The following is a 26,992-nucleotide window of genomic DNA, read 5'->3' as shown; positions in this document are numbered from 1 at the left end:
CGCAGCCCCAGTCCCTGAGCCACTTGGGAAGGGAAAGTCTGGAGTCAGGGCGAGGTGCCCGGCCTCCTCACCAGCCACGCTCACCCCCTCCGGCCCATGCCACCTGTACAAGAGCACCTCCGTCTTACACAGGGCATGGAGCCTCCACCTCAGAGTTCAATTCTGTTCAACGTAGCACACAAACATGGAAAGCGGGGAGCCCCGCCTAAGCAGCTGATGGGGGGCGGGGGCGAGGGGACGGGAGGGGCCTGCACCGCCTCCTAACAAATGCGGAGAAACAGCTCAATGTCCCTCGTGAGGGGAGCCGAGCTGGCCAAGGAGATCTCAGAATCTCCAGAAATATTTGTTACCAGAGTTTGCGGCCACAGGCTGGCAGTGCGGCCCATTTCTCCTCAACGGGGAGGCTCAGGTCCCACCAGCCCAGCCTCCCTCCTCCTCACCCCGCCCCCAGCTGTCCCACAGCAGAGCCTTAAGCCCAAAGGCCTGAGGAGGGCACTCCAGCCGGAATCCTCCTCCCCCCTTCCCGCTGGGATCCCACTCCTGGCCGGCTCAGCTTTCTTCCACCTCACAGCTGCACGTCCCGCCTCCTCCTACCACTTCCCAGTGCCCAGCATAGACGCATAGACGAGCACCTCTTGCTCTATCTTTCTTTTCTTTTTTTTTAATCCTCAGCAGGGGATATGTTTTTCATTGATTTTTAGAGAGAGAGGGAGAGAAGCATCAATGTGTTGCTTTCCCTATACGCCCCGTCCCACTGGGATCAAACCCGCTACCTTTTGGTGGACAGGACGACGCTCCAGCCAAGTGAGCCACCCAGCCAAGGGCTCTGGCTCTATCTGTTATTTTTCAAGCCCATGGTAGTTCGCCACTGATAGTGGGCTGAAGAGTGGGCCCCCCATTCCTGTCCACCTGGAACCTCAGTAACCTTTGGAAAAAGGGTCCTCTGCATGTAATGAAGAAGATGAGGTCGTGCTGGGCTGGCACGGGCCTTAAATCCAACAGATGGTGAGACACACACAGAGGAAGAGCCGGCGGCGACAGGGACAGAATAGAGTGAGACAGCGACAAGCCAAGGAGGTTCAGGGGGCGCCTGAATCTAGGAAGCAGCCAGGAAGGATCCTCACCTGGAGCCTTCACAGCAGAGGGAGCCCTTGATTTCAGACCTCCAGTCTCCCAAACGGGGGTGGGGGGGTGGGGAGAGGGGGTTCTTGTTGTTGTTAGTTTCTGTTTTATATTTTAGACTTTCATTTTGGAAGATGAATATTGTCTAGCCTCCATTTTGCCCACGTAATTGTAGGGTGTAATTTAACATTATATTTTAGGACGTTAATTAAAATCTCCAATTTAAGTCAAGATAAAATGCTGAGGAGCATAAAGCATAGTGGCCATCCAGCCTCATATCAGCTTCAGGTGTACAACACAGTGACGCGATTCCTATATGCCTGGTACCTTATGATGCCCAGTAACCACAAGTCTAGTGACCGTCCGTTACATGCAAAGTTATTACGATATTATTGACTATATTCCCTGTGCTGTACATTATTACATCCTGTGATTTATTTAGTTTATAAGTTTGTACCTCTCTATCCCCTTTATCTTTTTTGCTCTTCCCCCTGCCACCTTCCGCTCTGGCAACCATCAGTTTGTTCTCTGTATTGGTTTGTTGTTGTTTTTAATCCCACATACAAGTGAAATCATACATTCTCTGTCTGATTAATTTCACTCAGCATAATACCCTCCAGGTCCATCCATGTTGTCACAAATAGCAAGATTTCATTCTCTTTTAAGGCTCAAATTCTTCTCCACTTGTTTGTCCATGAAAACCTAGGTTGCTACCATATCTTGGCTATTGTAAATAACGCTACAACCAACATAGGTTTTCAAATGACTATTTTTGTTTTCTTCAGATTAAAGCCCAGAAGTGGAATTGCCGGGTCAAATGGTAGTTCTGCGTTTAATTTCTTGAGGACCCTCCATGCTGTTTTACATAGTGGCTGCACCAATGAACACACCCGCCAGCCAGGCAGGAGGGCTCCCCTTTCTCCGCATCCTCACCAACGCTTGTTTATCGTTTATCGTCTTTTTGACAATAACCACTCTGATAGGTGTGAGGTGGAATCTCATGGTAATTTTGATTTGCCTTTCCCTGATGATGAGTGACGTTCAGTGTCTTTTCATATGTCTATTGGCCATTTGTAGGTCCTCTTTGGAGAAATGTCGATGCAGGTCCTCTGACCAATTTTTTTTAAAAATATGTTTTTATTGATTTTAGAAAGAGAGGAAGGGAGAAGGATACAGAGAAACACTGATGAGAGAGAAACATCCATCTACCGGCTGCCTCCTGCATGCCCCCTACTGGGGATTGAGCTCACAACCCGGACATGTGCCCTGACTTGGAATCAAATTAGTGACCTCTTGGCTCATAGGTCGATGTTCAACCACTGAGCCACACTGGCCGGCCTCTGATCATTTTCAATCGGATTGTTTTTTGTTTTGTTTTGTTTTGTTAATCCTCACCTGAGGATACTTTTGCATTAATTTTTGGAGAGGGAGGGAGAGGGAGAGCCAGAGAGAGACACATGGATTGGTTGCCTCCTATATGCACCCCAACCAGGGCCAGGGTGGAGACTGCAACCAAGGTATGTGCCCTAGACCAGAATCGAACCTTCAGTCCACAGGTCGACGCTCTATCCACTGAGCCAAATTGGCTAGAGTCGGATTATTTCTTTGATATTGAGTTGCATGAGCTCATTATATGTTGTGGCTACTAATCCCCTATTGGATATGTGGTTTGCTTATGCCTTCTCCCATTCAGTTGGTTGCTTTCTGTTTTGTTGATCATTTTCTTCTCTGTGAAATGTCTGCTGTGTTAAGCCCCCCGCGGCCGTCCTAGGGAGCTAACAGACACTGCTCTGCATTTCGCTCTTCTCAATCTATCTGGAAGACTCTGACTCAGTCTCTTTTTTTTTCTTTTCTATTTTCAGCAGCTGCTAAGAATTCCACTGTGTATGGACCATAATTAATTTAATCTGTCTACCACTGATAAACATTTATGTTCCCAATCTTTAACTTCTACAAATAATGTTGCAATGACTATCTTTGTACAGACAGCTTCATGCCCCCGGGGAAGTCCATGTGTAAAAGCAGAATTACTGGGGGGGGGGGGGGGGGGGGGGGGATGAGTACATTTATACTTTTGAAAGCTATTGTAAAAGGGCCTTCCGAGGAACTCAGACACTTTACATTCTCAGAAGCAGTGCACGAGAGGTTCTCATCGGGTCACTCGTTTCTGCCTTTATTTGTTATTTTTCATCTTCTACATCAATGCAAGTTTGTTGTCCTGAGTGAAAGAGTCTAATACCAAGATATCTGTCTCTGTGTCTCTCCTCTTATAAAGACCCCAGAAGCTGATGTCTCCCTCTCCACCTCCTTCCCCTCCACCCTCTCCTTTACGATGTTATGATGCCCACACCTGTCCCTCCACACCTGTCTCCTTGCCCACACTAGCACGTGAGGGCATATGCACATGGAGCTGACGTTTGCTTGTTTGTCTGAATAAAACCGAATCACCGGATCTGATGACTTGCTTCCCCTCCCCCCGTCCCCATCACAGTGAGCATAACTGTGGGTCAGTATTCTAATTTTTTATACGGTACACACACACATACACACACACACACACACACACACACACACACATACACATACATACACATACACACACGCATACACACACATGCACACATGCACACATACACACATGCACGCACACACATGCACATACACACACATACACGCACACATACACACACACACACACACACACACTGCCTCCCCATACAGGCATCGTGGAAGGCACGCAGAGGCAGACATTTTCAGTCCAATCCTGTTGCTCTGAAATCTCTAGTTATTTCACCTCTCCTCTTCCTTCTCCCTTCTCCCTCCCCTCGCCTGCAGCCCTATACAAAACCCCCGATGTGCAGCCTTTGCTACCTTTTTCATAGTCGTACACTGACAGAATGCATGTATGCAAGTGTCGGGCTCGGGGTCAAGTTCTGCTCTTTGGGGTTGCTTTGCAAAAACGGGGCTCTTATTAGCACCCACATCCATTTCTTCTCTTTCTCACGCAAAACTAAAATCCCCCAGGGAAACCCTTCCAAGTCTTTTAACCGCTGCATAATGTCTCCTGGCTGCGGGATTTTACTGTTTCCAGGCATGGGGGGGGGGGGGGGGTTGGGGGGGGGGGGTTTTATTTGTTTTTGTTTCGTGTGACATTATGAATAATCTACAGTAAACATCCGGGGACATCTCTCCTCTTGTTTCTCTTTTTGTCCTTACTGCTGACTCCCTCACAGTGGCTGGTTTCCTGGTGCATTCTTGTGGGTTTTTTGTTTGTTCGTTTATTGATTTTACAGATAGAGGAAGGGGGGGGGGGGAGAGAGAGAGAGAGAGAGAGAGAGAGGTTTGTTGTTCCCCTTATGTATGCATTCATTGATTGAATCTTGTATGTGCCGTGGCTAAAGGTCGAACCTGCAACCGTGGTGCGTGGGGATGACGCTCTAACACCTGAGCTGCGCGGCCAGGGCTCCTGTGCATTCTGTGACTCGGGTTGCTCAAGTTGGACAGGCATCCTGGGGCCGCGTGACCAGGCTGGACTGAAGGTGTGTCCCTCCAAAGAGGTGTTACTTTTGCTTCTACCAGGTGTCCCAAGGAGTTACTAGTCAGCAGTAGCATTGTTTAAAAATTGTGGTAAAATATACATAACATTTCCATCTCAACCATTTTTTTTTTTTTTTTTACTATTTTTAATCCTCACCCAAGGATGTTTTATTGACTTCAGAGAGGGAGGAAGGGCGAGGGAGAGAGAGAGGGAGAGAAACATCCAACCCACAATCTGGGTATGTGCCCTGACCGGGAATCAAGCCTTCAACCTTTCAGGATGACTTTCCAACCAACCGAGCCCACGGGCCAGGGCAGGAGGAGCTTTTATGCTCATTTCCTGGCCCGGAGACTTGATCCCAAACCCAAAAGAAGGCAGGTGTGTGGTTACGAATTCCCCCAAAGAGGCCTTCCTTTTCCCCAGCCAGACCCAGGCCAGCGTAGACAAGCTTTCCCCTCTGCCTTTGCTGGGGGCGGTGAATCTTTTCCCAGCCTCACTTTCACTGGCGGGTTAAACCCTCCAGGGTCCCAAGTGTATGTGGGGGGTCTCAATGCTCCCTCTCTGCTTCAAGGAGGCTCAAAACGTTGTCCCTTATCCCCGTGGCTATTCAAACCCAAGCCCCTGGGTTATCCAGACCAGGGAAGAGCCCTCAAGGCCGGCCAAGCAGCCTGGCTCCCTCCCCAGGCAGGCTTCCTTTACATCTCCTGCTCAGAAGCTGTCCTTATTTCCATGCAGCTCAGCTCTGCAGAAAAAGTGCACTGATGCCCTGGCCAGTGTGCTCAGTGGTTAGAGCACCGGCCCGTGCGCCGAATGGTCACGGGTTCGATTCCCAGTCAAGGGCACGTACCTGGGTTTTAGGTTTGCTCCCCGCCCCCTTGGTTTGGGTGCATGAAGGAGGCAACCAGCCGATGTGTCTCTCTCACATCAATGTTTCTCTCTCCCCCCACCCCCGGCCCCCCATTCTCTCTGAAAAGCAATGGGAAAAAGATCCTCTGGTGAGGATTAATGAAAAAAAAAAAAGTGTGCTGATGGTTTTGTACCCTAAGTTTCTACCTGTTTTATAGAGTTTTCCCTCGAAACTATCAAATCTTCTATCTTGCTAAAAAGAAATACCCCTTACCTTTCTTTTTCCTTGTATTGTTTTTTAGCCATAACTTTTCATGGGCTCCTGCATAATTTGGACCAATGGAACTAGCGCTCAGCGTTCACCGGGCACAGCCCCAGTGGACACACAGGAGCTGCTCAGTGGAAACTCATAGAAAGAGGGGGAAACAGCCGGAGCGCCCAGTGTGGCGGGGCATGGCCACGGAGCGGGCGCTGCCTCTGCTTCAGGGATGTTTGGGCTCATAAAACCCGGGTCGATGACCTTGGCAGTGGCCCCGAGGCAGAGCTGGGACTTCCTCAGCTGGGCTAAGCGGAGTAGGGGACGATGAGGAGGAGAGTAATAATAATAGCTAATGTTAGTTCCTCTGTATCATTTAATCCTTGCACCCCGCACACAAACACCAACAGCCGTGAGGAATCCTCGCACCCGTTTTAAAGATGAGGAAACCGAGATTCAGAAAGCTCAGCGACTTGCCCAAGGCACACAGCTGGCCAGTGGGAGGGCAAGTGTTGCATCCAAGTATGTCTGAGCCAAAGCCCTTGCTGATAACCCTAGGCCAGAGGACGGTCTGAAGGCAAAAGGAAAAGAGCACATTCCCGGACCCAGCAGCCTGGGCGGCTGGCACAGCCTGACTATAAGGCCAGGGAGGCCTGCCGAGGGCAGGGAGCCCACAAGAATGTGGAGCAGGAGGGGGTGACCTGAGCACCCAGCAACGTCAGGGTCAGAACCCAGAGGCTGCACGCTCGGCCCCGGGCCCGAGCCAGCCAGGGCAGGCCACTCTGGCTGCAGCTCAGGGCTGCTGGGCGTAGGAAGGAGCCACTGCTCTTCACCGCAGCTGGGTTTGCCTCTTCCTGGGTGCTGGGACCCTGCAGAGGCAATAAAATGCTATGGCTTCAGAGCCCCAGTTTTCTCATCTGTAAAGTGGGAGTGAATTTCACAGTTATTGGCCCTGGGCCTGGTCAGTGGTATCGTACCACATGCATGACACACAGAGACAGTAACAGCTCCACCCTCATTGCAACTGGACACCCACATGGCTGGGGATGGATGGAGGGCAGCACACAGGTGGCTGCAGGGCATCCACTGGCTCTGGTGTCTGAGACAAAGGTGTAGATGCAGTGCCAGAGCCCTAGCCGGTTTGGCTCAGCGGATAGAGCTTCGGCCTGCGGACCAAAGGATCCTAGGTTCGATTCCAGTCGAGGGCATGTACCTTGGTTGCAGGCGCCTCCCCGGCCTGTGCCCTGGTCAGGGCCCATGCAGGAGGCAACCACGATGTGTTTGTCTCACATCAATGTTTCTCTCTGTCTTTCCCTCTCTCTCTCTCAGTCTCCCTAAGTGAGGATTGAAAAATATCCTTGGGTGAGGGGAGAGAGAGAGAGAGAGAAGAGAGAGAGAGAGAGAGAGAGAGAGAGAGAGAGAGAAAGAAAGAGAGAGAGGGAAAAAGAGAGAAAGAGAGAGAGAAAGAGAGAAAGAAACTGGGTGCCAGAGAGCCCAGTGCCATATCTAGGAGAGCCAACTCCAACCTTGGGAGGGAAACCCAGGCAAGAAGCCGACTTGGCACAGGTCTGCCACTCAGACACCTGGTTCCCAGCAGCTCACTGCCTTCCCCTGGCTGCTCATCACAGCCTGTCCCGACCATGGCCCTTCTGTGCCTCTGGGGTGCCCTGGCCACTCTCCTGACAGTGCTGGTCTCTGTAAGGACAGATCCCTTTTCTCCTGAGGTCAGCCGAACAAGGTTAGACTTGTCCCCAGAAGAATGCGTCTAAGAAACTAGAGAGGAAACAAAACCAAGAAATTAAAATGCAGCCACCTGCAAACAAGAGAACTTCCAAGTCCTTATTCTGATAAGAATCTGGCCCCAGACTGGCCTGGCAGCCTCCTCACGCTGCCTCCTCCCCTCCTCCTCCTCTCCGCCCTTCCAGAACCTGCTTCCTCTAGCCTTGAGCGGCATCAGCCCTTCCCCTGGCCCTCGCCAGGACCAGCTTTGAGCTCCTGGAAAACTCAACTGGCTGCAGAGAGTCCTCCTTGGGCCCCCACTCTCCCATAAGGAGAATACCTCCGGGCAGCGTTTCTGAAACGTCTGAGGGTGTAGCCGGTGATGGCAACTGCAGCGAATGTGAGCTCCACGACAGCAAGACTTCCCTTTGTTTTCCTGCCCCCTCTTCTGTGCCTGGCCCATGGTAAATGCTCATGATGTTTGTTGGATGAATGGTAACTATGAATATGAGCTTGAGTGTGTACATATAATCTCTAGAAAGACCCATAAGAGCCCAGTACCAGTGATGGTGTTCGGATAGATGAAAATAGAGGCCTAAGGAAGGAGATATGGAGAGGAAGCTACTCTTTACTGTAAACCAATCTGTATTTCTTGATGTTTATTTTTTTACTGTGCATATATAATAACTATTTGAAATTAAAAACATAAACCATTTACATTAGCACAAAAAAATGAAATGCTTTGGTATACATCTAGCAAAATATGTAGAAGAGCTCCATGAGAAAAACTATAAAACTCTGATGAAAGAAATCAAGGGATGTAGGAGGCAGTCAGAGCAGGAATGACGGGCCAGGGGCAGAGGGCCCCCGGGGGGAGAGTCCTGGGTGCCTAGCAATGGGCAAAACTACTCCCTTAAGGCAGGACCACATCTAGGCCTCAGCTGTGTTTCAGCTCCAGGCTCAGAAAAGCAGCAAAACCAGGTGGAATAATGCCATGGCCGACATCAGGACCAGCTGCAATGACTAATAACCCCCTTCCCTGGCACTGAGCCATCGGTGGGGACCACCACCCTGAGCCACACACCAGCCCTGGGCGACACACGGGAAAGATGATGAATATTCTATTGAGATCCTCTCCTGACACCTCAGATACAAGCCGGAGGGATGGAGGACCTGGTATGGCTCTCACTGTAGCACGCCCACGCCTCTCCCCACCCCTTCCTCCAGAAGCGCTTTCCTGGACTCTCTCTTTCCCCCAAGCTCCACGGGCCCTTCTTTTGCCTCTGTCAAGTGTTTCCTGAGCCCATTTCTATTTAAATAGATTTTTTTTATTGCTGATTGTATTAAGATATCTCTCGAGCCCACTTCTTCTATGGCTCACTTCTTCTACCTCTGTGACTTTCTAAACTTTCTCTTTTAGTTTGAATCTTGGCTCTGAATTTTTTCTTAGCCAGAACTCAAGTACCAAGACTGTTGAACCCAGATCCCTTCTGACTCCATCGGTCTAACACCTGGTGCCGTTTTTCTGCTGCTAAGTGGAGAAGTAGTCCATGTTCATGGATAGGAAGACTCAATATTATTTAGATGTTTGCCCTCCTCAGCTTGAGCTATAGATTCAATGCCATCTCAATCAGAATCCCAGAAAGCTATTTTATAAGTATCTACAAACTGATTCTAAAGTTTATATGGAAAGACCTAAAATAGCCAACACAATTCTGAAGAAAAATCAAGTAAGAGGACTGACACTACCTGACTTCAAGATTTCCTGTAAACCTACAGGAATCAAGACAGAATAGTATTGGCAAATGGGGCTGGAACAAAGTGGACATTGACATGCAAAAAAAAAAAAAAAAAAAAAAAAGAGCCCTGCTGCTGTGGCTAATTAGAGTGTCATCCAGTGCACAGAAGGGTCATGGGTTCAATTTCTGGTCAAGAGCACGTGTCTGGGTTGCATCCCTGGCCCCAGTCAGGGTGCATGTAGAAGGCAACCAATCAATGTGTCTCTCTCATGTCTCTCTCTCTCTCTCTCTCTCTCTCTCCCTCCCACCCCCCACCACCTTTCCAATCTCTCTTAAAATCAATGGGGAAAAATATCCTCAACTGGGGATTAACAACAAAAAAGGAATCTGGACACTTACTATATCTTTTACAATAATTAATTCAAAATGGATCTTAGACATAAATATCAAAGGCAAATAATAAAATTTTAGAATATAACATAGGAGAAAGTTTAGATGGCCTTGGGTTTGATGATGCGTCTTTAGATACAACAAAAGCACAGTCCATGAAAAAAAAAAGAACACTGTTAGACCTTATTAAAATTCAAAACTTCTGCTCTGCAAAAGACAGCTAAGAAAATGAAGAGAAAATATTTACAAAAGATGTATCTGATAAAGAACTTGGATCTAAAATATATGTTTTAAAACTCTCCAAACTCAGCAATAAGAAAACAAACAACCCAATTAAAAAACGAGCAAGATATCTGAACAGACATCTTGCCAAAAAGATAAGTGATTGACAAATAAGCACATGAAAAGAGGCTCCACATCTTTTGTCATTAAGGAATTGCACAGTAAAACAACAATGTGCACTACACACCTATTACTGTTTTGGCTAAAATCCAAAAGGACTGACATCACTAAATGCTAATAAGATTGCAGAATCCCACTGATTTGCTGGTGGGAACGCAAAAAAATACAATCTTTGGGAGATAGTTTGGCAGCTTCTTACAAGCTCAACATAGTATTACCATACAATCCCAACTGATATTTACCCAACTGAGTAAATATAAACATGCACACATATCTCTAGAGCAGCTTCATTCACAATCACCCAAGAGTGTAAGCAACCAAGACGCCTCTCAATAAGTGAATGGAACAAAAAACTATAGTACATCCATATAATGAGACCTTATTCAGCACTTAAAAAGAAATGTGCTATCAAGCCACGAAAAGACCTGAATGAACCATAAATGCATATTCTAAGTGAGAGAAACCAACCTGGAAAGGCTCTGTGCTGCATGCTTCCAACTAGATGGCATTTTAGAAAAGGCGAAGCCGCACAGACGGTATCGAGATCAGTGGTGGCCGGGGGCTGTGGGAAGAGAGGGTGGAGCAGTGGCGCACGGATGATGGGTGGGGCAGTCACACTCTGTCCAACTGTAACGGCGGAGACCACAGGAGTCACACTGTCATATATCAGTCAAAACCCCCAGAATGCACAACACCAAGGCTCCATCCTAACCTAAACTATGAGTTTTAGTTAATAGTGTATTAATATCAATTCACCAATTGTTGTAACACACTAAGAATACATGCAAATAATAAGGGAGCCCGGCCGGTGTGGCTTGGTGGTTGAGTGTCGGCCCAAGAGGTCCCTGGTGTGATTCCCGGTCAGGGCACATGCCCGGGTTTCGGGCTCGATCCCTGGTGGGGGTGTGTAGGAGGCAGCCGATTGATGATTCTCGCTCATCATTAATGTCTCTCTCTCTCTCTCTCCCTTCCTCTCTCTGAAATCAATAAAAACATTAAAATGTTTATAACAAGGGATACTATGCATCCACAGTGGGGTGGCTACATGGAACTCTCCATACTTTCTTCTCAAATTTTCCATAAATCTAAATTGTCCTTTTAAAACAATCCATTAATTTTTTTTTTTAAAGAAAGCTTACAAGGTATAAAATAAAAGGGATTCAGCCAATGTCATGGGCTTTGCAGACAGACAGCCTAGAAGGTCCGTCCCAAATCCTGAACCAGCCCCAGCTTCCTCCTGTGGGTTGTTCCAGAACTCTGTCACTGCAGCATGACAGTCAAAACTCATGTTGCTGACATGACTTCTGCAGACAGGGAGAGCCTGGCCTTCTGCCTGGGAGGTGAACCGGGCAGGCAGGACCAGGAGGCACCTTCTGCAGAGACGACACCCAAAGGTTTCCCAGCCGCAGGAAGACATTGGAAAGCACCTGGCCCCAGCCCAGCCTCTGCCGGGCCAGCTGCTCTGCTAGCCTATGTACACGGAGCTTCCTGGGCCTGGGACAGCCCCTCCAAGGGGGCAAGCAAGACGACTGACTACGTAGCCTGTGACTCAGTGCAGAGTGAGGAGCCACCACCCTGCCCTGGTAGGACCCTTCCACTGTGGGAGCCCGGGGAGCCCCTAATCACCTTCTTCGTTCATAAAAATAGCACGACCACACCGACTTCCGGGGTGGCAGTGAGGGTACCAGGCAGCAGTGGGAGAGAAAGCGGAAATGTAGACTATTCCACCAAGCAGTGAGTGGCAGCAACATTACTGCTATCAGAACAGCAACACGGAGCCTCAAGGGCAGCAGCGGGGAGAAGGAACTATCCAGGCCTCTGAATACATAACCTCCTGAGCCTCGAGCCTCAGTCCCCTCCTCTGCAGTATGGGAATAACACAGTCCTTCACCCCCTGGGCTCTGTATGAACCCGGGCTGAGCACTGCCTGGCACAGAGGGTGCCTTCCTAAGGTGTAAATGCCAACCCACTAACTGTGTCATCCTGGGCAAATGGCTGTCCCTGCCAGGGCTTCCCCTGTGACCCTGCTCAGATCCGAGGCCACCGTGTTGCCACCATTAAGGAGAGCGTTGGTTGCCTTTCGAGCACTTGACTATAGACTTGGACAAAGTGAATCACGTGGCCGAGGTGTTGACACCCAGGGGGCTGGGTTGGAAAACACACCGTTAAAAAAAAAAGCAAAACGAACTCAACAGCTTTGGGGAAGACGTTGAGCGCAGGAAGAGGGCGGCTAGAGAGGGTCCCATTTAACGAAAAGACCTGGAGGGTGTTGAATGACAGGAAGCCTGGCTCCCAATCATAGCCAGTGTTTTAATCACAGTTATCCTTGAACCCTGGAGACCCCAGCAGTCAGGGCTCGGCTCACAGAGGTGCCAGCCAGAAAGAGGTGGCAGTGCTGACTCCCCCGGCAGGGGAGGGGGCCACAGCTCTATCGGTACCTGTGAGGGTGTCAGAGGATGGCCGGGGCAGGGTGGCCGGGAGTGACCAGCTTGGGGAGGCAGGTTTTGGAGATTTCCACCCTGCCTAGAGGGCTGGAGCCAAATGGTCTGGGTGCAAATCCCAGCTCTACCACCTACTGGCTAGCCTTGGACAGGTGACTTAACCCCCGGGCGCGGGTTCCCAGCTGTAAAGTTGGGGATGAGAGTAGCAACCGCCACACAGGGTTGTGATGAGGACTGGAGATCAAGCCTGTTCAGCAGGTAGCACAGAGCCTGCCCGGAGGAAAAGGCACATCTATCATCACTGTCACTTAGGGCAGAGCTGGCAGCAAGCCTTCCCACCTACCTACCCCCTCGCTCTGACGTGGGTCCCACCGTTACACAGGCCTGTGCCACATAACTTTGCCTGGACTGGATCGGAGAGGTGCAGAGTCTAGGAGTCTCTCTGCAGCTTGCCCCGCCTCTCCTTGCATGCCTCCACTAACAGGGAGCTCATCACCCCCATGAGGCAGCTGGCTCCACATTCAAGCAGCTCTGATCACAAGTTCTCTAGGCAGAGCCAAAATCTCCTCCCTGCAAACTGCCCCTTCCTGGAAGTGACTTTTCTGCCAGGGACTTTCCAATGTCTGGAATCCACCCACCCCACAAACGCCAGGAACCCTTGAGCAGGGCTCCAGGACGGCTCCCCGGAATCCCACCCTGAGCATCTCATGCAGAAAAGCACAGCTGCCCCCCTCCCTGCCCGCCCCCCAGGGACACACACACCCTCTCCACATCCCGCGTGGATGAGGCCGAAAGTCTTGCACTAAAAATGGTGTCACTCGACCCTCACAACACCCCTGTGAGGCATGTACCATTTCTTTGCCCAACTTTTTTAAAATTGTGGTGAAATACACATAATATAAAATCTTAACCATTTCTAAGTATGCAGTGAATTGTTGTGCAACCATCACCAACATCCATCTCCAGAACTCTTCATTTTGCAAAACTGAAACTCTAAACCGATTAGTAGATTAGTAATAATTCCCCCATTCCTCCCCCCACTCCCAAACTTCCATTCTACTTTCAGTTTCTATAAATATAACAGCTCTAGGTATCTTATGTAAGTGGAATCACACAGAGCCCTGGCCGGGTAGCTCAGTTAGTTAGAGCGTCCTCCCGATAACACCAAGGTTTCGGGTTCGATCTCTGGTCAGAGAACATACAAGAAGCAACCAATGAATGCATAAGTATGTGGAACAAGTCGATATTTCTCTCTCTCTCTCTCTTTCCCCCCTCTCTCTAAAAATCAATCAATTTTTAAAAAGTAGAATCATACAGTATTTGTCTTTCTGTGTCTGGCTTATTGCACTCAGCATAATGCCCTCCAGGTTCATCGGTGTACTTTTTAAGGCTGAATAATATTCCATCGCATGCATACACCACGTTCTGTTTCTCCATTCATCTGCCAATGGACGTGTGAGTGGCTTCTACCTTTAGGCTATTGCCAATAATGCTGCGGTGAACATCCAGTTCTATGGGGTACATAATCGGAAGTGGGATTGCTAACCCATACGGTAGTTCTGCTGTTTAATCTTTTCAGAACGGCCGACCTGTTTTCTACAGTGTCTGCACCACTGCGCAATCCCGCCGACCATGCATAAGGCCCAGATTTCTCCGCCGGCCCCGCACCTGTTTGTTTGGCGTTCGTCTCCCTACCGTAGCCACCTTCCCGAGGTGAGGCTATCTGGGGAGCGCCTCCTTTTACCGGACCTCACCGCGGGGGGGAAAGTGGGATGGGCGGCCTGGGGCTGGCCCAAGGCTGTGACTGGCCCACGGTCGCTCGGTCGCTCGGTCGCTCCCTCGGGCAGCAGGTGGGAGCCTGTGCGAGCGTGGCCGTGTCCGGGGCTGTCTGCAGCCGACCCTGCTCTCACCAGCCCCTCCCCGCACATCCCTGCTGTCCCGCCGGGCAGGGACCCACCTGGCGCCGCCACCTTCTCTGAGCTCCCGCGGGGGGAGGCCGGGACCCCATGGGGACCCCTCCCCTGCCCGGGGAGCAAGAAGAACCCCAGCCCCTGGACCTCTGGGACTCGGGCGACCCTGAGACGACGGTGTCGGCAAAGGCCTTACCCTGCGGCCGGCAGAGCTGTGGGCCGGAGCCTCCGCGGGCTGCCTCCCGCTCGGGCAGCCGGGCTGGAGCGGGGAGCGGGGAGCGGGTCCGGGACGCGGGCGCGGGACGCGGGCTCGCTCCACAGCCGCCAGCGGGGCCGGCGGCGCCTCGGTGAGCGCGGGGAACAGGGACCGCGGGGGCGGGGGCGGGAGCGGGGCCAGGGGCCGCGGGGGCGGCGCGCACTTTCTCGAATCCGGTGGGGCCGGGCCGGGCGCCCGGAGCGCCTGCTGCGCGCGGTGGGGCCGGGAAGGGCCAGGCCCCGCACGCACGCGAAGTGACCCCTCCAGGAGCCCCGGAGGCAGAGCCCGGGCGGCCCCTCCTGCCGGGCAAGCTAAGTCTCCCTGGGCCTCAGTTTCTTCGTCTGTCAAGTGGGGAGACCAAGTCAAACCTTGCAGGGAGCTGTGGACATTAACTGTGAGCCTGGCACAGAGAGTGGCCGCCACTGCCTCCTTCCACTCCCAGGCGTGTCCTCCACCTGCCACACCTGCCCCGCAGCTGCCCCACACCTGCCCCTCACCTGCCCCGCACCTGCCCCTCACCGCTGGAGGGCTGGCAGAGCCTTGGGACCAAGGGTCCAGCCTCCTGGTGACTCCAGGGAGTAACATGGTTGGTTGAATATATTCGTTCTTAGAACAACAAGTAAACACAGTCACCATAATTCCTTCAGGTCAACAAAGCCATGGTCACAGATGTTTGCCCTGTGTCAATAGACATTCCTCCAGTGGTGACAAACAAATGGCCAAAAGATATATGAAGAAGATGCCCAACAACACTAATCATCAGAGAAATGCAAATCAAAATAACAATGAGATGTCACTTCACATCCATTAAGATGGCCACTATCAAAAACAGAAAATAACAAGTGTTGGCAAGGATGTGGAGAAACTAGAGCCCTTGTAAACTGTTGGTAGGATTGCAAAATGTTGCAACTACTATGAAAAACAGTATGGAGGCTCCTTAAAAAGCTTAAAACAGAATTCCCATATGATCCATCAATGCCATTTCTGGGTATACCAATCAATGCCACCCCCAATTGAAAGCATGGTCATTTTTTAAATCCTCACTTGAGGATATTTTTCCATTGATTTTTAGAAAGAGTGGAAGAGAGAGGGAAAGGCAGAGAGAAACATCGATGTGAGAGAAACACATCAATTAGTTGCCTCCTGCACGAGCCCCAACCAGGGCCTGGGCTGGAGAGGAGCCTGCAACCGAGATACATGCCCTTAAATGGAATTGAACCCAGGACCCTTTGGTCTGGAGACCAGTGCTCTATCCACTGAGCCAAACAGGCTATGGTGAAAGCATGGTCTTAAAGAGATATTTGAACACCATGTTCATAGTAGCATTGTTCACAATAGCTAAAACATGGAAACAACCCAAGAGCCCATCAACTGATAAGTAGACTAACAAGATGTGGTGTGTATACACAATGAAATACAGGGGGGGGCAAAAGTAGGTTTATAGTGGTTCGTATGAAAAAGTATGTAATACAAGAATAAACTCCGTGTTTCATGTATTCACAACTGTAAGCCTGCTTTTGCCCACACCTGTATTATTTAGCCTTAAAAAGGAATAAAATTTCACAACATGGATAAATTTTGAGGACCTTATGCTAAATGAACAAGCCAGACACAGAAAGACAAATACTATATGATTCCATTTGTTTGAGATTCCTGAGTAGTCAAATTCATAGAAACATAGTGGGATGGTGGTTGCCAGTAGGTAGGAGGGGTAGAAAGTAGGGGGTCATTGTCCAATGGGGACAGAGTTTCAGTTTTGCAAGACGAAAAAGTTCTGGAGATCTGTGTCATAGCAATGTAAATGTGCTTAACATCTATGATTATGGTAGATTTTAAAAAAATGCTTACGGAGAGAACTTAATGATCTGAGAAAGTAGAAAGACAAGGAAGCCAGGAAGTTCTGGCTCTTGGGAAAGAGGGAAGGAAAGGTGTGGTTCCAGGGAAAGAGGATTGGGGAGACAGGCAGGTGATAAAGGCGGAGTGGGGGCTGGGACCTGGTGGGAGAATCTGGGCCAGGAAGTGAACGTCCTCCCGCTATGACAGCAGCGGGCACCCAGAAAGCTTTGGAGCAGGGTCCGACCCTTCCTAAGAGCTGCCAAGCAAAACCAAGGTCTCTTTGTCTTTCAAACTCTTCACCTTGACTGCAACGTTGCTAACTGCAGACCCACCCATCCCCACTTACCTACCTCCTGATCCCCTGCGATGGGGAGGCAGCCCTGGCTGGGTACTGAGCCCTTCCTGGCTGGGATGCACAGACAGGCCTCTCCAGTGGCCCCGGAAAGCTCAGGAGGTAGGTTCCCAGGCTGACAGTAGCCCTGCTTCCCGGGGACACCACTCCCCAAGTATGGGACATGGCCCTCACGCACTCAGGATAGCTGGAGCCCAGAAACCCCCAGGGATTGTCACAGGCCCGCAGGCCACGGTTCTCAGAACTCCATGGAGTCTCTTGAGGTCAAAGGGCCAGACTGTCTATTTCAGAAATGACTCTTCCTTCCGAGGCTGCGTCACGGATGGCCACCGTCACTGGAGAAATGTCTATAGCAGTGATGGCGTACCTTTTGAGCTCGGCCTGTCAGCATTTTGAAAAACCCTAACTTAACTCTGGTGCTGTGTCACATATAGAAATTTCTTGATCTTTGCAACCGTAGTAAAACAAAGACTTATATTTTTGATATTTATTTTATATATTTAAATGCCATTTAACAAAGAAAAATCAACCAAAAAAAAAGAGTTCGCGTGTCACCTCTGACACGCGTGTCATAGGTTCGCCATCACAGGTCTATTGCCTGGGCGGGTGGAGGGGTGGGGAGTGGAGGGGTGCCACAGTCTCCAGAAACATCTGGACTCCCAGGAGAGAGTTGTCAGAAGCCTAACTGCCCTGAACCCTCACCTGAGGGAGGAGGCCCACCTACTCTGGTGGTGGAGTTGCTGGGACCAGAACCACAGAACCCCAGGCCCCAACTCCCAGGCCTGGCTCCCTCACCAAGCCTCTCCTGAGAATCCTACTTCCTGCATTTATTTATTTGGGGTATCATCAAAGCCCCTGAGATGAGGTGGAAGGCTGGGGGTCTTCCAGGCCTCCACCACCCTCCCCTGTCCCAGAACAGGCATCCTCAAACCTGCCTAAATCCCCACATCTTTGAGATACAGTCCAAATTCTCAAGGTTCTGTAAAAAGTGGTCTCCACTGATTCTTCTCTTTTGTCTCCCAGGCTCTTTGCCCAGCCCTGCAGCTCTCCTGAACTTTCCAAACTCCCTTCCCCAGAGGCCGCTCAGCTGTCTCACTTGCTATGCCTGCTTCCTGCTCCTCGCTGCCTCATAGCCTGTTGCTCCTTGGTAAGCAGGGCGCTGTCCCAGAGTGACCGGCAGCCTGTCGCAGCCTGCTCTGCTCCCACGAGATGGGCCGTGTGCCCTGTCAAGAGCAGGGAGCCTTTCTTATGGGCCTCTTCCTAGTTTCCAGCACCATAGCCACGCAGGCTGATACATGTTGATCGAGAAAATAAACACAGGAGTTTTCTGCCCACTTTTTATGGCTAATTCACCCAAAGGCTCTAGAGCAACGGTTCTCAACTTGTGGGTCGAGAGCCCTTTGGGGGTCGAACGACCCTTTCACAGGGGTTGCCTAAGACCATCGGAAAACACATATATAATTACATATTGTTTTTGTGATTAATCACTATGCTTTCATTATGTTCAATTTGTAACCGTGAAAATACATCCTGCATATCGGATATTTACATTACGATTCATAACAGTAGCAAAATTACAGTTATGAAGTAGCAACAAAAATAATTTTATGGTTGGGGGTCACCACAACATGAGGAACTGTATTAAAGGGTCGCGGCATTAGGAAGGTTGAGAACCACTGCTCTAGAGCATGGCCTTGACCTTCCCCAATGGGTCCCTGAGTGCCAGCAGCCGGACCTATGTTATCTCACGCGATTCTACGGCGCAGGTGTTACCATTTCCATGTTACAGATAAGGAACTGATGATGAGCGGTCCCATGACTGCCCACTGCTGGGAACTGGTGCAACCAGGACTGGAACCCAGCCTGGCCAGCCCGGCTCCTGCTACCCTGGCCTCCCAGTAATCTGTGAGTGGGGAACAACGTGTGCCCACAGGCTTCAGGGGAATTCTCCACTCTGTCCACCCCTCAAACCTGTGCCTTGAGGAAGATGGCTGAGAGGTAGAAAGAGTGGCATCCAGATCTGATGGCAGTAAGAGGCCGCGAGTCTGGGGGACCTTAGGAAAGAGACCAACCTGACCTGTTATCCCCCGATGCCTCGCCTTGCAGCCTAAGCACAGAGAGGGGCTTAGCACACATAGTCAAACAACCCTTAACAGGTGGCTGGATGAGAGAGAGGTCAACATGCCCTCGAGAAGGTCTTCTCCATTCTGCCTAGCTTCTAGAACAGCCGTGGGCAAACTACAGCCCGCGGCCGGATCCGGCCCATTTGAAATGAATAAAACTAAAAAAAAAAAAAGACTGTACCCTTTTATGTAATGATGTTTACTTTGAATTTATTAGTTCACACAAACACTCCATCCATGCTTTTGTTCTGGCCCTCCGGTCCAGTTTAAGAACCCATTGTGGCCCTCGAGTCAAAAAGTTTGCCCACCCCTGTTCTAGAATGATCCAGGGAAAGCCCCAGGCCTGAAAGAGCCTTCTGGGGGTGTTTCGTAAGTGCTGTACACTCTCTCTGCTGTCCTTGTACCCCCAAGAAGTTTTCAAATCTGTAGTCTACATGTGAACTAATTGAACTTATTAGGCAAGAGGTCAAGGTCGAACAGCTGCCTTCAAAGGTCGTCTGAACCACTGTTAGGTGGCTTCATCCTCCTTCCTAATCTCCCCAGAGAAAACAATCCCTACCCACCCCCTCATGCCGTCACAGTCCTGGAAATTAGGAAACAAGTCTCATAGTTCCTTTGAGTGAGCTGACCCCATGGGTAACATGAGCTGAGCTACAAAAATGTTCTTGCCCTTTGCACCAGTATTCATTCTGGATGGGAAATAAAACACAAGGGGGGTGGGGGGGGGGGGGGATCTAAAAGACTAAAGAAAGTTATTTTCGAAGGGATGGCCATAGAAGTGGAATTATTAATTACAGAACACCTAGAAGAATCCAACTTTACAACCGAGTGACAGAGGATTGTTAAGGTGGCAGATACCACATGGAACTTAACAATGACACGGTTCATTGGTTTATTATGTTCACTTAAAATGCATGATCTCCCTCATTTGTGGACTATAATGAACAACATAAACTGATAAACAAAAACAGATCCAGAGACAGAGAAGCATCGATCAGACCATCAAACCTCAGAGGGAAGGTAGGGGAGGGTGGGGGTAAGGAGGAGAGATCAACCCAAGGGCTTATATGCAAACATATAGGCCTAACCAATGGACACAGACAACAGGGGGGGGTGAGGGCATGAATGGGGGGCGGGGTAATGTGGGGATAAGGACACGTATGTAATAACTTAATCAATAAAAAAGAAATTTAAAAAAGAGAAAAAATAAAAAATAAATAAAAATAAAATAAATGCAGCCAAGCTATGGCTCAGTTGGCTGGGCATCGTCCCATGCACCAAAAGGGTGCAGTCTCGATCCCTGGTGGGGGGCGTGCAATAGACAGCCAATCAATGTTTCTCTCTAACATCGATGATTCTCTCTTTCCCTCTCCCTACCTCTCTCTTTAAAAATCAATTTAAAATCTTTTTTTAAAAAGTGTATTAGATTATAAATGGTTTAGTGACTGCATCAGTTTTATTTAAAAAATAATTAAATTAATGAAAACTGTAAAAGCAGAACAGTTTAGTTTCGGAATAGCATTTGAATGAGAAAGACTATGGCATTTTATGTTTTCCCTTTCCTTTAAAGAATTTAAAATCAATTCGTTTTTGATGAGGTAATTCTTGCACATGGTAAATATTCAGGCACATAATACATTAAGGTCTAAAAATCTAAAGCAATATGCAAAGAAGCAGCACCCAGTAACCCATGACAATCTTTTAAGAATGTGGGTTTGTCAATTTACTAACCTCAGAAGGGAACATGGAGAGAAGTAACTTGCTTTATGGTGATTCGGATCTATTTTTTGGGTTTTGTTTTCCCCTGCAAGGCTGAAGAAAGCAAAGGTTCAAAAATGAAGAAACCCGGAGCAGAAAAGCCACACCCATTTCTCTACAACACATAGCTCAGAGTTTCTTGGCTGGGACTGTCTTTCAAGTCTAGCTCAGATCCCTCTTGCTGCAATCGGTGAAGGAAGCAGCTAAATCAGGGTGGAGAAATCTGGCAAAGAAAACCATGTGAGAGAAAATCGACTGCCTTCTTACCTGTTCACACACCGGGATGCAATCTTCTAGCATTTTGCTGTCGGTTTTAAAGGATCCAGGGCCCAGAGCAGGTGCCTAACGGCCAGGGGCAGTGGGAGCCAGGTGGGAGCAGCTATGGCTTCCCCCAGCCCAAGATCCAGGCTTCCCGGCTGATGGGAAGGGCCAGAAAGGAGGCCAGTACAACACGATTCAGAAACTGAAGCCAACAAGGGTGGGGCAGACCACGTGTCCCCAGCCTGCCTTAGAATGTGGAGTAGGAGGGGGCCACAACCCCACAGAATCGATTGGGACCTATTCTGACCGAAGGCATCTGTTAAGATAAATGGTGGGAGTCCCCATTTGGGTCGTTTTAAGGGGCCACCCCAGCTCCTCTCCAGAACACAATCACTTTGACCAAAAAAATCTTCTTGCAAAACTTAATAAAACTGGGTGATGTGGTAGTAACCGGAGTGCATGGAAGGCAGGGGTGGGGAACGGCGGGCCTGTGGGCTCTATAAGGCCCACGAAATCATTTGGCCTGGCCCTGCCCAGGCATTGGGGGTCAGTTCATGAAAAGTTTGCCCAAATATAGCAGGCTAATTTTAAACTTGATCATTTTGTATGGCCCTCGAATGATGTTATAAATATCCAAATGGCCCTTGGCAGAAAAAAGGTTCCCCATCCCTGATATAGGGGAATGAATATTAGACAGAGAAAAGACCTTTGATAAATATCAGTGTTGAGAACCAATCAATGACCCAGTCTATACGGAGACATGAGCCCAGAGAGATCACATATCGAACCCAAGATCACACAGCCCACATGACTCAGAGCCTTTTCTGGTGTAGCATGTGGTCTGGCAGAAGACCGGCCCTTTGCTCAGGACACCTACCAGGACAAGGGCACACTCACTTTGCCTGGGTCAGAGCGAGGGCTGAGAATGGCTCTGCCCAGGAGAATTCTGTGGGCACCGAAGAGGCAGCTCCATCCTCTCCTAATTTCCATAGCAAGCTCTCTGACTTCCTCAAGACTATATTTGGCCCTGGCTGGTATGGCTTGGTTGGTTGGGTATTGTCCTGTGCACCCAAAGGTTGCTGGTTCAATTCCCTGCCAGGGCACATGCCTGGGAATGTGCACCTAAAGGGTGCAGGCTCATACCGATGTCTCTCTCTCCCTCTCCCTTCCCCTCTCTCTAAAAATCAGTTTTTGTGAAAAAGGAGTTGTATTTGGAATTATGGAAGGGCCATACCCCGAAGGGATCCTTTAGCTCCCCCATTAGTGGACATTGCATGTGGGGGAGCAGGGGAAGGGCTGTGTTCAAAGCATCAAACTATCCGACAAGACAGTTTGCAGTGTTTCCCTGAGTGTGAGCAGAGCCCTTTAAGGGCCCCTGATTAACATCTAGGATTCCACAGCACCTAGTCCGGGAAATGCTGAATTAGAGGACATTAGCATATTTTACTCTGAATGCCAATGCCTGGCACAAGTAGTTGTTCAAGAAATGGTTTCTCAATTGGATTGACTAAGCTGGGTTCCTGGTTTGGACCTGAACTTCCGGCAGGACGATAATGCCCACACAGGAATGCACTGGGCTAATTCCCCCCCCGCTCACCCCCCCCCCCCCCCCCCCCCCCCCCCCCCCGTCCCCAAGGCAGTGGCTATACTGGCCACACCCTCTGCAAGGCCTTGCTGCAGAGCTCTGCCAAGTTGCTTCACACCAGTCCGGGCAGCCCGTGGGAGGGCACGAGGGGGGAAAGTTGATGGGGGAACAGTCATAGGATCTCACTGGGCCTCAAAGAAGCCTCAACAAACTCCCCTGCGCCTTCTCTGGGGCCTCTTGGCTTGAAATGATGCCCATTTCTTTTAAAGCACTGCATCTAGGACTGCAGTTCAAGATGGAGGTGGCTCCACGTCTCCCCAGGCTTCTGCACCCACGTTCAGTGGCCACGCTTCCTGTTACCATGACCTTGGACCATGTCTTATTCTTCCCATTTTACAGACAGGAAACTGAGTCCTTGCTTAGAGATTGGTGAACCCAGGTCATCTGACTCTATCCAGTGCTCTTTCCCTGGCCTTCACTCCTACTTGACATTTGGCAGACAGGATCTTGTTTCTGCTTGGCCTTTCTCCAGGTGCAGCATCAGCTTCTTAAAGGCAAGAGATTCCCCTGCATGCCTGTTAACAGCATTAGGCTCTAATAAACCGTAGTAAATGTTAATACTTTTCTTGATTATTGTCACTAGCGTATACACCACACTTATCCGGGGCCCAAATTAACTTGTGAGCTTGGCCCAAGTGACCTAGTCAAAGGCAACTCTCATTCCCCGAGATCTTGTTTGCAATCAAAGAAGGGAGCACAGCACGCTCTGCTGGGTGGGCTTGTGCATTGAAAATTCCATGACCAGGTTCAGTGAGCTGACAGCAGCCCCGCTTGGCTCACTTTCCCAGAGCATTTCCAGGGAGCCAAGCAGACAACCGTCTCGGCTCTCCTGTTGCTTCTTCTATCCTAAGCCCTTCCTTTGCTTCATTGTCCCCAACTTTAATAAACATACTTTCAAAATGAAAAATAAAAATGTTTTGCCCTAACTGGTTTGGCTCAGTGGATAGTTAGCCTGCGGACTGAAGGGTCCCAGGTTCAATTCTGGTCAAAGGCATATGTCCAGGTTGCAGGCTCATCCCCAGTAGGGGGTGTGCAGGAAGCAGCCGATCAATGATTCTCTCTCATTATTGATGTTTCAACCCCTCTCTCTCTCTCCCTTTCTTTCTGAAATCAATAAAAAAATATATATCTTTTTAAAAATGTTTTGATCAGGTTCTAGAAGGAAGAATTAGTAGTGGGGAACTGAGATGGGTTTGCCCCTAGGATTTCAACCCAACCTGACTGGGTACTAAGAGAGCTGCTGAACTTGGGTGTGGCTGGGGGTGGGGTGAGGGACAGGGGCCTTTAGCTAGTTCCAGCCTTTTGTCCTCAAACTGGAAATTCAAAACTGGATTTTCGGGGGCTTCATTTTGAATCAGAAGCAATGTTCCCTCAATCCCTACCATACCTAGTGATTTCCAGATCTGACCATTATCAGCAGATTGTGAAATAACACAGACGACCAGCAGATTGAATAATCTGGGGCAGAATGCAGGAATTTGACCAATTCAGATGACCCTAATGCCCAGCTGGGGTTTAAAACCCCTGAATGGATTCCTGCAATCTCCTGACCTAAAACCTTTGGCTACCTACCCTCCACTTTATTTTGATTTAGGACCTTCTGATTTTCCCTGGAAGTCCCAAGATTGTGCCTGTTTTATCTGAGGAGACCAGACATGAGCCTGAGGCTCTTCTGAATTTGATGCCAATTTCTCTGGTAGAATCACCTGTCAGCCTCAGATGGACAGAAATGGCAAGGTTATAAACAACTCTCCTCCAGCTTCCGGGTGCAGAGCAGACTTGTGAGGAGGTGGCACATCGTAGGTGCTCAGTCCATCCTGCTGGAATAAATGAATTCAGCAGCATCTTCTAGAACAGCGGTTCTCAACCGTCCTAATGCCGCGACCCTTTAATACAGTTCATGTTGTGGTGACCCCAACCATAAAATTATTTTTGTTGCTACTTCATAACTGTCATTTTGCTACTGTTATGAATCGTAATGTAAATATCTGATATACAGGATGTATTTTCATTGTTACAAACTGAACATAATTAAAACATAGTGATTAATCACAAAAACAATATGTAATTATATATGTGTTTTCCGATGGTCTTAGGCGACCCCTGTGAAAGGGTCGTTCGACCCCCAAAGGGGTCTCGACCCACAGGTTGAGAACCGCTGTTCTAGAGGGTTAGGTGTATCTCCTGACGTTGGCTTTCTTTTTTTAAAAGTATATATTTTTATTTACTTCAGGGAGGGAGAGGAAGAGATAGAAACATTAAAGAGAATCATTGATTGGCTGCCTCTTGCACACCCTCTACTGGGGATCAAGCCCACAACCCGGGCATGTGCCCTGACTGAGAATCTAACCGCAACCTCCTGGTTCAGGGTCGATGCTCAACCATCGAGCCACGCTGGCAAAGGCCTGATGTTGGCTTTCAAAGCTTCCATAGAAACAATTCTTGGTTGGGCTGGTCCAGACTGAAGGGGATTCTTCTCACTGCTGTGTCATTCCAATTTCACACAAGCCCCACACCCTGGGCTGTCAGATCCCCAGATGTAAATACTCAGCCACCAACATGGAGGTGTTCACTGAGTCACGCCAACTCCCCCCCCACACACACACCATGTAGCCCAGGGTAAGCCTCTGTCCCCCTCCTTTGATTTCAGCAGCAGAGTTGGTTCTTTTGAGCTCTGGATATAGTCCTTGACTATATTTTAAGGTTACAACAACTTAAAATATTCACATACAATATTCCATATGTAAATGAGCAAGTAGGATGATTCATGCAAGCACCTGTCATTTCTATTTTGGAAAGGAATAGAATTTAGAAATTAACAAAAAATTGAGAGCTAGGTTGATCCCATCTGAAGAATGCTCCCAACATTTCTGGCTTCCCACTAACAAGAAACTTCAGAGAGGCCACAGTCATGGGAGCAGCATGCATCCGGAGGCCAGTGCTCTCCCCGTGAGCCGGTGAACCCCCAAGAGCCTTTCCGGCCTGAGCAGCTGTCTTTCTAGAGATACATTAAAAAAAAAAAAAAAAGCAACATTCCATCCACAGTCCAATTCGAACCCCCCTCCCCCAAAGGAATGCTGTTCTTGGCAAGAGATCTTCCAAAGGAAACAACATCTGTGGAACCTTCATCCGTGAGGTCAGGGAGAAGCTGAGGCAGCGAAAACCTTCTCAGTCCTTCATTCGACCCATGTTGCAGGCCCTCAACCGAGAAGCAGGATGGAAGCCACCCTAACAACCTAGCACCAATGCCTGTGTCTTGATATTACCCCTTCTGAGTTCCATGGCAGCTTCTGGTGTTTTGCAAGGCTGGACAATACCCTGTTTACTGGGTTGCTCAACTAAACCAAAGGAGTTGATTAGATCCCCTTAATACCTACACAGGTAGGATTTGTAATTTAGCCTCATCCTCAATCACTAAATATTTATGATGCACCTTTTGTAGGTCCTGGGGCAACAGCCATGATCTAGACAAAATTCCTGCTCTCAATACAGTCAAGCCTAATTCCTTGTGCCTGTGGTCCAGAAATTCCACTGCCAGTCTTCTCTCTTGACGAGAACAACCAAACTCATGGACAGATATGGAGAGGAAGGTCAATGGTGACAACTCCCAGATATGACATCTAAAGCACATGCAACAAAATAAAAAAATAGACAAGTGAGACTACATCAAACTAAAAAGCTGCACAGCAAAAGAAATAATCAACAAAGTAAAAAGACAACCTATGGAATGGGAAAGATTACCTGAATATCCAAAATGCATAAAGAACCCATATAACTCAATAGGAAAAACCAAAACGAAAAATCCAATTAAAAAAATGGGCAAAGGACCTGAACAGGTGTTTTTCCAAAGAAGATATACCAATTGTCAACAGGTACATGAAAAGATGCTCAACCTCATTAGTCATTAGGAAAATGCAAATCAAAACTACAATTATCACCTCATGCCTGTGTGAATGGCCAACAAAAAGATAAGATAAATGCTGGTGAGGATATGAAGAAAAGGGACCCTTGTGTGCTGTAGTTGGGACTGATCCAGTCACAATGGAAAACAGTATGGAGAATCCTTTAAAAATTAAAAATAGAACTACCATATGATCCGGCAATTCCACTTGGGAATATATCCAACAGAAACAAAAACACTAACCTGAAAAAGATATCTGTACTCACATGTTCATTTGTAATAGCCAAGACATGGAAACAACCTAAGTGTCCACTGAAAGATGAATGGATAAAGAATTAGTATGTATGTGCAATGGACTATTCAGCCATTAAAAAAATGAAGGGGCCCTGGCCTGTTGCTCAGTGGTTAGAGCGTCAGCTCATGGACATATGTGGAGGCAACCAATCAATGTGTCTCTCTCACATTGATATTTCTCTTTCTGCCTCTCTCCCTCCCTT

The 26,992-nt window shown here is 48.9% G+C and overlaps 1 protein-coding gene across 7 annotated transcripts in view; it reads right to left on the bottom strand.

The window, feature by feature from the left end:
• IL34 (interleukin 34) overlaps positions 1-21,135 on the bottom strand; it is a 67,467-nt gene extending 46,332 nt beyond the window's left edge. For 3 of the 7 annotated variants that reach the window (XM_070398575.1, XM_070398568.1, XM_070398576.1), the window contains exon 1: positions 20,956-21,135. The gene's annotated coding sequence lies outside the window, so the exon portion shown is untranslated. Of the gene's footprint in view, positions 1-10,480; positions 10,505-14,559; positions 14,709-20,661; positions 20,743-20,955 lie in introns of those variants that run through there. The other 4 variants (XM_070398570.1, XM_070398569.1, XM_070398571.1 and 1 more) reach the window with 3 other exon arrangements.
• Between the last annotated feature and the right edge of the window lie 5,857 nt (positions 21,136-26,992).

The sequence above is a fragment of the Myotis yumanensis genome, unplaced genomic scaffold (assembly GCF_028538775.1).
Source record: "Myotis yumanensis isolate MYYU_CA2020_CCGP unplaced genomic scaffold, mMyoYum1.0.hap1 SCAF_18, whole genome shotgun sequence".
Taxonomy (NCBI): Eukaryota; Metazoa; Chordata; class Mammalia; order Chiroptera; family Vespertilionidae; genus Myotis; species Myotis yumanensis.
The sequence above is the reverse complement of the archived record's forward strand: the minus strand, read 5'-3'. Positions and strand labels throughout refer to the sequence as shown.